This window comes from Eubalaena glacialis, chromosome 8 (genome assembly GCF_028564815.1).
Source record: "Eubalaena glacialis isolate mEubGla1 chromosome 8, mEubGla1.1.hap2.+ XY, whole genome shotgun sequence".
NCBI classification, from domain to species: domain Eukaryota; kingdom Metazoa; phylum Chordata; class Mammalia; order Artiodactyla; family Balaenidae; genus Eubalaena; species Eubalaena glacialis.
Window position 1 is genome coordinate 59,823,008 of NC_083723.1, and position 15,681 is coordinate 59,838,688.

Consider the following 15,681-nt stretch of genomic DNA (forward strand, 5'->3'; position numbering starts at 1 on the left):
AATACCTGGTGGAGTTTTGAAAAACATTGATGCCTGTACCATATCATAAGTCAATTGGATAAACATTTCTAGGACCTTGCTATGGGTCCTGAAGTTCACGCCGCAAGCTTCAGCTTCTTCAGATACCTGGGGGACCTGTAAATAGCATACTGATCTCTGATTGCTGATAGTTTAAGGTAAAACACTTTATGTTTTATATTTTCCTTGTCTCTTACCTCTGCTAGAAGTTAAACTTCATATTTGTTGTTGTTGCTGTTTTACAGTTCGGAAATTTCCTTCACATTCTAATGAACCCAATAATGCATTAAACTTTTTGTATGTTGTAGTTAATACGGAGACTTAATATATTTTAGCAGGGTGAGGGGGTGCGAGAGGATCGGTTTGCCAAATCACTATTTTAAATGCCATACTGCTAAGTTTGGAATTAAAAACTAAAATTTCAGTAGAAACGTAACAGGGAAAAATTAAGAATTTTCATAACGAGTGGATTTAAAGTAAATGATCTTTTAGTCCAGATTAGGAGAAAAAGTAGTGAAGATAGAAAGGGGATAAGATTAGGGTGTTTGTAATCTCAGTTCTGTTATTCTATTTCAGATGCTCTGATACATTCTTCCTACTGAATCTCATTTTCTAGGCCCCATAAAGATTATTTGTCTTCTGTTGACAAGTTTCCTTTCAGATAAAGAAAATACAATTCTCAATATGTTATACTTAGATTTGTAAACTACCTAAAGAGAATTGCTTCAGGTGCGTTGGTTGAACAAATGACTTTTTATCCTTTATTCTTTTGACCTTGGGAGGAGTATTTTTCCCTTTCACTCTTCATAATATGCTTGTTTTATGTGGAAGCCAGTGAATGGGAAAGAATAAGAATTAGTATGAAAAGTTCTGCAGTGAAAGCAGTAGATTAATGATAATGAGCTGAGTGGGATTATTGAACTCATTGATAGAAGGGAAAAAAGTAAGAGATGGTTGGACAAAAAAAGAGTTGGAGGAACTGAGAGCATTCTCCTATGTCTAGTATATCTCTTTCAATGTTTGCTTTTCCCCAACTTCTCTTTGAATGTACATGATAAACTATATGTTATATAAATTAAGATACACACATACCTATATTTTCAGGTTTGTTTGATTTTAAAGCTATTCACATATGTAAACCTAGAAGAGTGTTTTTCTTATATAGGTGTTATTCAGTACATACTATTGTATGATCATATAATTACGTATATTTGACTCCAGTGTGCTCAGAATAATCGTATTAATACAAGGATAACAGTTAAATATACATATACATATTTTCTGTATGTTTCAAAAGGTTAAGCATGCGAAAATAAATCTTATTAGGTAAAAATTTACATTTAAGCAATAATTCATCCAGAAACAAGTGGAATGCCAGAAACATAAAAGGTTCATAACAGAACAGTTTTGTTTTTCCATTTCTATATAGAGGAGTTTGTTTTACAAGCAAAGTAACAAATGGCTTATAACAATCTTCTTGTTGCTAGGCTCTTAGATACCTAACCAGACCTTATACTTTTTGGGTTTAAGCATAACAAACTGAAACATTATGAAGATGCTTAGTAAAATAAGAAGGTGACACACTACAAAAATTAGAATTTCTCTTTTCTACTAGGAGTTCTTGACATTGTATACAACAGATATTAATTTCTTTTTCAGATCTTCTCCCTTGTTTGTTAATCCTTGTCTTAACAACAGCATAGCTATGTGAATTAATTTCTTTTAAAAAATATAATGCCCTTTAAATAATTTCTTAGATTATAGCTATAAACTATCTCCATGGATAACTGTATATATTTATAAATTATGCATAAAATTTCTACAGTGAACACTCTCCACGAAATCCATTTAAGTGCCCCTTAATTCTGTGAACCTCGTGATAGGAATTCTGATTAAAATTACTATTTTAGAAAATCATTTATTTTTTTTAAAAAATCATCTAAAACCACATATTGTATTCTTTTATGGATAAGGCAGTCTCTTCATAAAACCTCCCCCATACAATCTCAAGCTAAGATTCTTTTTCATTATATAAAGCACTACTGATTCAATAATTTAATTTTTTTACATGTGCTTGAACAGATGCAAGTTTTATGACAATATCAATTCTATTTGTAATCATTCCCACTGTCCCTGCCCTGTTGAAGTTAGTTGACCTTTGCTTTGAGCAAGAATAAGTAATTCATCTCATAAATTTTCATGAAAAAATATAACTCTGTCTTCCTCACATCTAGTATTTAAATCATGGTCCTTTGTGTTCTGTTTTCTCTCTTAGATGTCATTTCTAAAAGTACATTTAAAAGTCCTTTCAGGGCCTTTTGGAAATGGGCAACATAAGCATATTTTTAAGCAATTTGAAATTGTATGTGTGTTGAAGAGTTACGACAATATGCAGTATGTCCATAGATTTCTGTATCACTCACTGCATCTGTGTGAGTGTAAACACATGTGCCTGCTTGGGTCCTAGTGTGTTGTGTGTACGTTCACATATACTATAGCTGGGCAGAGAGAGAGGCCGTGAAAACAGTAGAGGAAAGAAAAGATAAGGAAAAAATGTCTTATTTATTGCTTGTTTGTGTCAGGGTCTGTCTAGGCATATTATATAAATATTTCATTTAATCTTTGCAACAGTGCTATGAAGCTGGTATTAATCATTTTCCTATTTTACAAATGAGATAAATTAGATAATGTATGTTATATGTATCATATATGTTTTGGAGAACATATATATTATATATATTTTTTGGAATGTCATGAAAGAAACAACAATGAACTTGGAGTTGGAAAATCTACATCCGTATGTACATGTGAGCATGATTGTCCAGTGGCTGGAGCTGACTTGCCCAATTATGTTAACCATACAGTCTAGCTAGATTTTTATAAATATGGATGCATGCTGTCTCTTCCTTTCAAAGGGGAGCATCTTTCCTTAGGAAACCCTCCCTCCATATAAACCTTATATTCAAAAAGGATTTGAATACGTGTAAAAATTAAGCTGCATTTATTGATATAAACACAAAGATGGCATTTATTTTTATCTTTATTAGTAATAAATCAGTAGATTAATGCATTGATAGTATTGTGTTGTAAAAGCCCTGGATATATTATGCATTATGTGAAATAATGAAAAGATGAAAATGTAAGATAATTGTAAATCTAATCATATAATGATGTCATTACCGTGATGCTCAATAATCTAAGGAAGAAGTCAGGTCCAGTTGATTTGGGATGAAAAATAATGATCAGCTCAAAAGTGAGTTTCATAACACTTTAGCAGAAAGTCATTATAAGGGGATATTTAACCAGCTCCAAAGTGAATTTTAAATAGATTTCCATAAAGGTAAAATTGTATTTTATCACATAATTTTCTAAAACTACTGAAAGGCAAAATTGAGCATGGAGTCATTAATTTTTGCAAACTAACATGGGAGGCTCATCATTCTACTTGCCCACGTTAATCAACATTGTCCCCCAATTTTTATTTATTTTAGAAAAATTGAACCATGTATGTTACCTTTCTTTAATAACCATATGCTTTTTACCAGCTAAAGATTTCTGAGATACAGGAATATTGGTTGCGCTAAAATTTTCTTGAAAATTCTGAATTTGTCAGCATTGCCACTCCTTCAGGGCTGTCTGTTCTGTTAAATTTTCTCAGAATTTGAGCATTGCATAAGGAAGATTTTAAACAGAGAAAAACATTTTAACCACCAAGGTTAAGAATAAAACGCTTAAGGGAGTTTTGGACATTTCACAAACCGCTAACTATATGTTATCAAATATAAGTGCAAGTGATGATTTTAGTATTGAGACTAACCCTTTATAACATACAGAAAAAAGATCTGATCTATTACTATCTCTTTCTTACTGTGGAAAAATGTGTATTTATTGATCACCTACTGGATGATTGCCACAGAATTAAATGCACAGAACAGAAATATAATGAAGAGGTAGTCTAGCTTTGAAGAGTTAAAATTTGATGGGGAAGGGGACTTTATATCATTTAATATGATATAAAGTATGCACACAGAATGCTAGAAAAGCATGCAAGAAGAACATTTAACTGCCTGGAGGTTTGAAGTCATCTTTCTAGTAAGAATGAGTAAGTCTATTTCTCTATATTAAATATCTCTTATTGTTGCTTGTAAGAAACTACCAAGTAAGTCAAATTGTCACCTCCAGTACTTACTACTGCATTAGGTAAGGTTCTGTGGTTGCGAAACCAATTTTGAGCAAGTATGTTTAAAAAGAAAACAAAAAGAAAAAGAAGAAAATCAGACTCAGAGTTAAACCTTCACATCATGGGAGGAACAAAGACGAGGGCAGGGAGCTCAATGATAGGAATTAAAGGCCAGTCTCCCATAAATCCCACAAATGGAATGATTTTACTTTAATCATCCTCTATCCTGGTGTCATACTACTAGAATATTCTTGGAAAGGCAAGTTTGATTGACCTGGAAACTTGGACACCTGAGTAATAGTTTGAGCCGGATCACACAGAATGGGTGAAGGATAGTCTCCCAAAGGGAAGTCTACATCTGCTCCCAAAAGAAGGTGGAAAGGATGCTGAGCAGGGAGATGGGCTTGCCCTATATTTACATGCAACCCTAAACTGTGATCTCTTCCCTCTCAGTTCCTCTTTTCCTTCCTTTCATGTTTTCTTTAGGGAGTAGAAGAATGATCTGTACAGACAAATCAAAATTATGCAGGACATTTAAGGACTGACCAAGGAACAGAAAGTGCACTCCAGAAATACCTGTCTGACACTCCCCTGGTCCCCCCTGTTGTAACATGTAGAAGCTTCCAAACACTTTCTTTACCTTCATCCTCCTCTCCATCCTGCTCCTGAAATAAGAGTTCCTATTCATTCAGGTAGAGTATGTTCACTTGTGATTTTGATCCAGTTTAGTCAGTTTTTTACAGGAACTGTTCTCCATCAGTTTCCTTCATTCTCATTTGTACAGTCCCCAGCCAGTGCACTGAAGCTTGCCCTTTGCAGAGAAAGCAAAACAAAAGAAATCTTTCCTTCAACCTTGTTACCCTCTCAGTCAGTCTCTCTTTTTCTCCTCATTGCTTTTTTTTTTTTTTTTTAATTACTCTATACCTGCTAGGTTCATTGACTCATCTCTATTTTTTACCTACACTTGGGTATCTGATACTGAATACTCCACAAATTGTTTTTAAAAAGATTTCTTAACTAGCAAATAAAATCATTTCATGTATTTCTTATCCTTTGTACTCTCAAGTGCTCTGTATTTTCTGAAAGCACCAGATTGAAACTTTCTTCTTTTCAGGCACTTCGTATGTGGTTATCCTCCTACCTCTGATAGCTCCTTCTCTGTCTCTTCTGTGACATTTCTTACATTACCCACCTCCAAAGTGTGTGTTTTCTAAGCTCTGTTTTTCAACCATTTTTTGTTTCATTCCACTAAACATTTCATGTTTAGACACTAACTAAATTGAGAGGTACAAGGCTGACTTCTCTTCTCCACTAAAAACTTTATTTCTAACTATTGGTTAAGGGTCTTCACCTACGATCATGCTGATGCCTCAACCATGCCAAAATGGAACTCGCTTTACAGGTCAAATCCACTGAGAATACTGACACCTCGATTTCTGCTAATAATATCACCTTTCTTCTTGTCAACCATATTAATACCTGGAGATACTGCTTATCACTCAAGCTCATAGCTCTGGAAAATCACTCTCCTGTCTTATAGTCACCATTCCCTGATTGGCTGCCCATTATCTTTTGCCTAGATTAACATTTCTCAGAATGAATCCTATATTCTTGCTACTCAAAGTGTGGTTGACAGACCAGCAATATAGGCCTCAGCAGGTAATGTTTTGAAATGAAGAGTCCCCAGACCCTACTGACTTAGAATCTACATTTTAAATAAGATCCTTTTTTTGAAGTGACTTGTTTTGAGAAGCACTTTTCTGTCAAATATGAGTTCTGTGAAATTTTTTGGAGAGAGACAGACAGAAATGGAGAAGGAAGGAGGGAAGGAGGAAGGTAAAGAGGGAGGGAGGGAGGAAGAGAGGAGGAGGGGAGGTCAGGGGAAGGGAAGGAAGGGAAGGGAACAGAAGAAGGCAGAAGAGGACAGAAGAGGGGGAAGAGAAGAGAGAGAACATGTTGTTTTTCATCTTAAATATTCACAATGTCATTAGCCTGCTTAAAGCCTTACAGCAAAGAAAGAATATTCTGCATGTAATATACTTTAGAGGTCTTATAAAGAGCATGTAGAACACTGTTCTACATTCACTGACTCCCTCATTTTCTGTTTTTATATGGAATTATTGCTCTTATTCATGATGACCAAACCCCACTATAAACAGCCAATGGAAAGATTTATGTGAATAGTTTTGGTCAAGAATGCATGTAATAGTTTCATTATATTATTTTTATGCAAACATTTTTTGTCAGGAATTACATGGTAGGATAGTTTTAGAAAAAAAACTCTTGACAGATATTCTCATATTTGAGGCATGTTATTGAGTCTTGGTGAGTCTCATTTGCAGTCCATTCAAAACCTACAGAGTTCATCCTGCTGTTGCTGTAAAAGGAATTTAATTTTCCTCCTTGGTTTAAAAAAAAAAAAAACCCCAGTGTGACACACCCACATGTCTTACACATTTTCACAATAAATGCTGTCTTCCTTCTTTGGAGATTTCCTATAAAAACATCGTGAATTCACAGATCGATAAGGCTGCCAAAGCCACTTTAAATTGAGATCCCATTTGCAAGCTCATTAAAGCCCACAGTGATACAGGACCCTGGTCACCGCTGATTTGTCAGCTGATGTGTCTGGAATAAAGAAGGCACTGGAATGCTTTCTTGTCCAATAAAACTCAAATTGGCTTTAAGCCTTGTCTTAGCATTAGTGATATGCTTTTAGAACCACAAGACTCCAGATGTAACATTATGCTGTAGATAAAATGATAACTGCAAACAAATACTGTTATGTGGGTTTTCTTTTGTTTGTCTCAGTCACTGATGAAAATCATTGAATTAAAAAACTTGGGCAGATGTCAAGTACAGATCAGTATACCACATGGAGTTTTAAATCAAGTTAAGGGGACTGATTGAAACAGACATTTCTTATTGTAATTGTTTGGCTTTGTCTGTTTTTCATCTGCTTGAGTATTCATTCAGAAATATGCCCATTTTTTGCATATTATTTTTACATGACAAAATTTATTATGCAGATTATATTTTAGAGATATAAACAGGAACAAATTATGGTAGGATATATATATAAAAAGATTCACTCTTGATTATTCTTAAAATTAGCATTTAATGATTTCCTATTGCTTATAAATTCTCTACTTTGGGGTCCTCAACACATTCAAAAAACAATAGCTTAATCTCACAACAATGACTGAAAAATAAATACATCAAAATGAATTTTTAATTCAGTGAGATCATATTGATGACTTACAGCATACCAAGCACTTCTGTACTCAAAGAATTGATAATCAGGTTATCAGATAATTGCATTTATAAATAGCATACTTTTTAATCTTATTATAAATACTTATTTGGCATATTAAAATGTATTTTAGCATATTTTCATACAAATAAATAAGGTTTGTCATTAAAAATTTTAAAGTAGTATTCATCCCCTGTGAGCTATTTATTAAATCAGTAATTTTGAGTGTTAGAGATGTTAAAAGAGAAATATAATTGAAATTATTTTTCTGTTGATCAAATGCAAGTTGAAATTATTCATGAGGTTGAAATACTGAAACCTTGTTTATTGAATCCAGAGCTGACAGGTACTTTAAATGCTCACTTTTTCCTGAGCACATTGATCATCTGCAGTTATAAAACAATGAAAGGGGATTCAGAAAGGTTGTCATTTTTTGTGATGCCATGAAGAAAAATTACTCCTGACAGAACATCCTTTTTCTACAGAGTCAGGGGGTAGATTCCGGAGAGGATGTATTGAAATGTTACATTGTTAGGGAGACAGCCTTTCCCAGTTCTCCATAATTGATAAAAGAAAAAGTAACAAAGCCAATGCCTTGTAATTTTCAAACATCAACTGAATGGAGAAACTTCTGGGGCCACTGAAAGTGAGGTATGTTTTCTCTCATAAATATTAATTATAATTAATGAGCAGAAAAGCAGAAAGAAGAAAAACTGAAAAAAAAATTGAGTTCTGAAGCTAGTTGAAATTTTGTCTTCCTAAAATTAACGTTTGTGAGTATATGAACTTTTTCTTTTTCTTCTCTTTGTATACATCAGTTTTGGAAATTCCATCAATTGATGAGCACTTAACATCGGGGACTGCAGATATGAGTAAGACATCATTTCTACCCTGAAGGAACTTGTAAACTGATAAAACTAGCACAATAATTATTTAAAGAAAAAGGCGGAATGTAGTAACCTTGAGAGAGGTACAAATGTAGCTGGAAAATGCACTTTATTCATGCAACACACAGTTCCCATAGACTATATGCGAAGCACTATGCTAAGAATAAAAATTTAACTCTGGGGACAAAGAAAATCTTTATAGACAAATCAAATTTAAGAGAGAACCTAAAGGATTGATAGATACAATTTCCAGTGATAGAGAGAGAACAGGAAGAGTCCTCCAGGGATACGAAGTTGTCATGATATGATGTGCATAATGGCAAGTTTAAGTGTGTTCAGGTGATAGAGAATAATCTAATAGAGAATAATAAGTGGTGATGGCTTTAGTAGATGATTAATCTGGAAGCAAAGTTTTATCATAAGTGAAGTATACTCTGGTGGTTATTGTTTCTCATTGCCATGTTCACCAGTTTTATAATATTCTCTGTGATATTGGAACGGGAATCTGCAAACTCCATTTCTGAAATTCCCTTACTGTCTGGGAAGCAATGGTGTGTGATTGGAAAGTTAGAGAAGAGAAGGGACTGTCTTTCTGCCTGTAGCTTCTGTCAACATTCTTTCAGCATCAGCAGACTGTAGCAGCTCTAGTGCTGTTTGGTACTTCTAGAGCCAGCCACATAGCACTTTCCAAAGTGGCCCAAGAATTACCCATAAAGTTTCCACTGCATTCACTCACCTCTTGTTCTTTTATGCCAATCCCCAGCCAGGTTCCAACATGCCACCTGGAAGCCCCTTGGTCATCATCGCAGTAGCTTTGTTGAACTCCTAGTTTCTGGTGATACTTTTGGGACTTTGTTTCTCAAGTCTTAGGGGCCTCAACTACTTCTTTTATATCCCATTTTTGCTTTAGCCTTTTGATATCTGAGTAACCAATTATTTATAGGAAATGATCTATGTTTGAAAAGCCTAGCTTGGTTTCTAATTCTTGAATGTCCCTTAACTGATATGAAAAGCGTTGGGAAATACAACAAATTAGTAAATGTAGCAGAGAAGAAACAGACTCCGAGATATGGAGAACAAACTAGTGGTTACCAGTGGGGAGATGGAAGGGGGGAGGGGCAATATAGGGGTAGAGTATTAAGAGGTACAAATTATTATGTATAAAATAATCTGTAAGGACATATTGTATAACAAAGGGAATATAGCCAATCTTTTATAATAACTGTAAATCGAGTATAACCTTTAAAAATTGTGAATCACTATATTGTACACCTGTAACTTACATAATATTGTACAGCAACTATACTTCAGTTAAAAAAGCATTGGGAGGGGCTTCCCTGGTGGCGCAGTGGTTAAGAATCCGCCTGCCAGTGCAGGGGACATGGGTTCGGGTCCTGGTCCAGGAAAATCCTACATGCTGCGGAGCAACTAAGCTCGTGCACCACAACTACTGAGCCTGCACTCTAGAGCCCACGAGCCACAACTACTGAGCCTGCGTGCCACAACTAGAGAAAGCCCGCACGCAGCAATGAAGACCCAACACAGCCAAAAATAAATAAATAAAATAAATAAATTTATTAAAAAAAAAAAGTCAGTGAGAAAACTTAATTAAAATAAAAAGCATTGGGAGATTTTGCCCGTGGAGGTGGCATAACCAGTAATGTGTGTTACAAAGTGTAACAGTTTGCAGGATTAATTGTATGTATGATAATCTGGAAGTGTGGTATGCATTTGGGAAACTATTAGTAATTCAGGTAAAGAGAAAAAAATGTGAGTTGATTTGACAAAAGAGAGGTCCTTGCTGACATTGTTAAGAGTGGTTTAAATGACACATAGAACACAGAATACAGAGAAGAGTGTGTTGAAGCACTGAGGATATTAATCCAGCCTGTGTATATCTCTATTAAAAAAGGTTTGCTTTGAAAGAACAGAGAAATTCAATAACATACAAAGAAATATGTGTGATCAAGGAAATTTTAATAATCTAACAGAGAAAAGAACATATTTATTTATTATTTTGAGAGGCTAATGGTTTCAGTAAAATTCTGGGAAACTTTTGATATAGTTAGAGTATTGCTAGGATAACTAGGTATTTATATGGTTAATATTTCTTGTGTATATGATGAGTCCTTACATTACCATAATTGCTACTAAATAAATTTCTATAAACTCACCTACTGGGATGCATGTTCCATGAGGCCATGGCCTTATGTTCATTTCTGAATTACTAGTGCCTGGCAAATAATAGTTGCTCACTAAATATTTGTTGAAAGACTTATTCTATATTTTAGTATATCTATTTTCATTAACTTTTATATATAAATGCAATTTTAAATAGGTTTTTGTTGCCAAGTTGAAAGGACTTCTGCAATAAAATTTTATTTAATTAGATTTCTCAAAATCCCAAGTGACTCCATTAGTTACTCTTATCATAGAATCTAGACATAGTACTTTGAGAGATATATTTGTAATAGCAATACAGGGGAGAGAGGGCAAAAGCCTAGGGCCCACTCATTGTGGAGGAGACCACCATCCTCCCCATCTTGTGTAAAATCAGGATGCACAAAATCTAAATCATAATTGAAACAGGTAAGTAGAAATATCCATCTCCCAGCAGCTCCAGCAACAGGAAACTCTAAAATTGCCTGTATTGACACTTGATGCTTGATGTAGAAGGAGAAAAGAATCACACACACACACACACACACACACACACACACACACACACACACACACACATTTAATGATAATATATTCAGAAGTCTTAGAGAGAGTCACCACATGCCACAGGGGGCCAGAGAGGAGGAACTCTAAGGGAATGGATTCAACCAAGCAGTGGCAAGCTGAGAGAGAGCAAGGACCTGTGGACAAACGCCTTTTTTGGGGGGTCAGGTGGTGTACACAAACAGAAGCTGTGAGGAGATTTCTTTGGTGCATTTGAATGTCGCTAGGTCTCACTCGTAGGAAAGTGAAAAGGGGAATTTGTGGCAGGAACAAGCCTTATCACACTGGTTCTTATCATCTGGGTGGGGTGCTCATAGCCTGTTTGTGGGGATGTTGAAGCAGCCAGAAAATATAAAGTTTTAAAAATTTACAATGCAAGTTAACGTTCCCATCATCTAATCTCAGAAGCAGAGAAGACAGAAGTGGGACTAGACAAATATGCAAAGAAATGACAGCTGAAAACTTAACAAATTTGGTTAGAGCCATAAACCTAAAAACTAAGGCTAAATTACATTTTAAAAAGGATAAACTCAAAGGAATCAAAGACACATTATAATTAAGCTTATAAAAACTAAAGACAAAGAAAAAATTCTCAAAAGTGACCACAGAGAAGCAACCTATTAATTATAGTGGAACCACTAATTTGAATGACAGTAGACCTCTTATCTGAAATTTATGGGGACCAGGAGGAACGTGACATTTTTCAAGTTTTGAAAGACAAATGTCAACCACAAATTCTTTATGAAAATAAATATCAGGGATGAAGAGGAAATAAAGACATTCTCAGACAAAAGAAAACTAAAAAAAAATTATTGTCAGTCAACATACACTTAAGATTCCACTTTAAAAGTGAGAAAGGTAAAGCATTCTAAAGAAAAGATCTTTAAACTTCCTTGAAGCAGTATATATTGTAATACCTAGAACAGTCACTAAGAAACATATACAAAGCAATATACTCAAAAACACCATGAATAAATCAAATGAAGTCCTAAAAAAATTTTTAAGTCACCTATAGGAATGTAAGAAAAGAGAAAAAGAGGAAACCAACACCAAAAAAATTTAAATGTCATACTTAAGATCTAACATGAATAATTACTAATAGGTAAATAGTCAAAATACAACAATTAAAAGACAGATTAAAATAAACATAATCCAACAGTATTCATCCACAGCAATTTTATTTTAAATATACAGAGGTTGAAAGAAAAAGAAAAAGAAAAAATACTTTGTAGATATTAGTAGAAAAATGCAGGAATGATTATATTAATATCAAATAAAGTAGACTACAGAACAAAGGGTATTACTAGAGACTGAGAGCCATTACATAATGAAAAAAGTTTCCATCTACCAAGAATGCATAGTGATCCTAACTATATATGAAGTTGTATTCTCAACAAAGCCTCAAAATATGTGGCTTCTGCTGCTGGTAAGCTGATCACAGCTGTGATTCTTTGTATTTGCTTGTCTCTCCAGGTTTGGATGGTATTTTTGCCTTGTGACCTCAAATCTCTGATAGTTATAAGAAAAGCCATTGATTTCCATTTGTTCAGATTTGTCTTGATGTGAGGAGAGGAGTGACAACTTCCAAGCTCTTTATATATCAAGGATAACATTCTAAGTCAAGAGACTACCTTTTTTTTTTCATTTAGCAATTCATCCTTGAAAATTCTCCTCAAATGTCAAGTACCTAATGAAAACTTCCATGTGATTTTCTTCCCATTTTTATTTGATTTGATTTGATTTATGTCATACCCTTCTTTACTCTCCTGGCCCTACTTTTGCTATTGCTATCACCTTCATCTGTAGTCTTTGGATTGCTTGGTGGGCTCTTGATGTTAGGAAAATATGTATCATTCATCTCTGTATTTACAATGCCTAGCACCATATCTAGCATGCAGGGCATAATTTCCATGTGTAAGAATAATGAATATTATGATCAGTATGATGCCTAACCTCAAGAAGTTACATATTTTAGTTGGAGTAACAGGGAAACTAATAGGCATTTTATATACAAGGTGAAAGGTACAAGAATTGCTGAGTGCACAGGTGCTATGAGAGTTAACAGGAGGGTAAATTGTATGTTTTCTAGAGGAGAGGAGACCTGAACTCGATATGAAAGCAAGAGTTGCTTGAGCCAAACAAAGCAAAAAAGGATCATGGGGGACCAATTTTGAAAGGACGGAGAAAACATCTTGAGTAAGAGTGTGAATGTGAGTGACAACATGGTGGGGTGAAGACTCACTGACCTGTATGTTGGAACATTATGTGTCAGTCTGGCTGAAGCTGAGCAGAATGCTTGACAGCATCACCTTTCTTGATGAAGTGGAAGACGTGGTCATTTGCTATGAGTAAGAAGGTAGTGCAAAGTAGGAGTCTCGAAGAGAACCATAAAGTCTGAAATAGTTAAGGAAATGAGAGTAGTGACCTTTGACAAGTTAAGTAAGGGACAGTGATTTGAAACAAGAAGGGGCAAGTTAAAGAGAACAGAGAAGAATTTCTTGTACAAGGCAATGTGAGAGATGGTTTGTAGGTAGGGAAGAGGTAGGTAAGTGAGGGGCCATCATATATGTGGGACACTTAGCACTCTACAAAAGGAATAGAGCCTGGAGCCACCATTGAAATCATGAGAAAGATAATGGTGAGGAAGCAGACAACTCAAGTGGTTTCCACTAAAATACTTAGCTTTGACATTGGCATCTACTTAGTCCTACCCAGTTGTAGCTAGGGAAAAAACAAAAACAATGATGAATTTTGTGGCTGACTCTATATAACACTAAATACCTTACATTTTAACTTCATTAAGACAGTTCTGGCTTCTCATGTAAACTTTTCAATAGCATCCTGTATTATTCTCCTGGTGCTTGTCTCTTTTTATGCTAATACATTCTACTCATGATCACCAGGTGAATCACCCTAACCATTTCTCCCAATGAGGTCATTCTTCTGATGCACATTCTGAGTGTTTCATCCTTGCTTGATCTAGCTGCTAATGTTCTTGTTGCAGAAAAGTTAAACACATTGTGGCTGCTTGATGCAAGATAGTGTCATTCAACAAATATAAAGTGGTTCATAAACTAAAATAAACCACAGTAGGACCAGGCTTAGAAAGGTTAGGAAACAGGCTGACTTGAAGATCTAGATAGAAAGGTTTGAAGATGTTTCTAATGGAATTATCAACTGCAATACCTTCACATAGTTTGGGAAACTCAAATTTCTAGGGAGAGAATGCGAGTGGCTTAACTTAGGTCCCTTTACCTTAGGAACAGGGTATCTTTACATTGCCACAAAATTGTATCCAAAGGAAAACCAGAGTTTGTTACCAAAAGACAGGGAAGTAGAGCTAAGTGGGAGTAAGCAGAAACTAAAACCAGTCCAAAAATCAAAACTCAGATGGGTTTTGAACCTAGTCCAAAGAACTTAGCCTGATAGCCAACTCCTTCTTTTTTATGGCTTCTATACACTGTTTCAGTGTCATACAACATTCCAATATATTGTTGTATAAATAAAGTCAGAAAATGAGTAATAGAGAATGGTCCATTAATTCAGTTACTTACTCTCACTTTTATTTTGAATCTTCGGTCTCCTATCTTAGGTTAAATGAAATATAGTGTTGCTACAACTTGGCTTCTCTGGGTCATGGTACCCAGATGTTTATCCTGTAGCTTAAGGCACTCATGAAAGTCTCAGGTGATCATACACATCTTTCTCAGATGATTTAGACTTGGAAAAGACAGTGTGTTTTTTGAAGGGAAACAAAGAAAAAAGACTTACCAACTCTTCCTGAATTTATTAATTTTATTTAGATGTGGGTAATTAGTAGATAAAATTAATAGATCATTAAACTTGAGTGACCATCTGCCAGGCATTGAGCTAAGTGTTGGAGCTATAGCGGTTAAAAAAAAAAAAAAATTATAATCCTCCCTCTCATAGAGCTTACAAGTTACTGAGATTGACAAATATTAAGCAAACAAACAACAAATACACTGTATAATTATCCTAAGCCCTCAAAAGGAAAATATACTTATTTTTCAACACCAGATTATAACATTTACATAATGTAAAATCAACTGCTTAAAGTATTTTCAGCATTTGGACAGATCCTTACACAAACATTTATTGATGCTGTGATAATTTTGGCAATGTTTCTAATTCCAACTTTTTTTCAAAGAACTAAAGCTACAAAGGCAAATGAGATATAGTCCTTCCCTCACTGAGTTTACAGTGTAATGAGGGAGAGCCACAGAGAAACTACCTGTACTACTGAACCGTGTTCCACTACATGTATGCATTGTAAAGTTAGCATAGTTATTAAAATGCATAAATTAATGGCTTTATTAATTATTCTTTACCTTGGTATGACATATATCTGCTACAGACTATCAGTTACAATAAATATGCATATGCTTGAAATAAATTTTAACATGAGAAATGTAAGGAATCTTGAATTTGTAGTTTAATTAAAATAGTAAATTGTCAAGAAATCTACTTCCAAGTAATTTAAAGTTAATATAAATTACTGACATTTCAAGTGTTAATAACATCCTGAACTGATTAAACATAGATTAATCAATTATCTGTTATATTGCCGTAAGCATTCTGATTTCATATCTTAAATGATA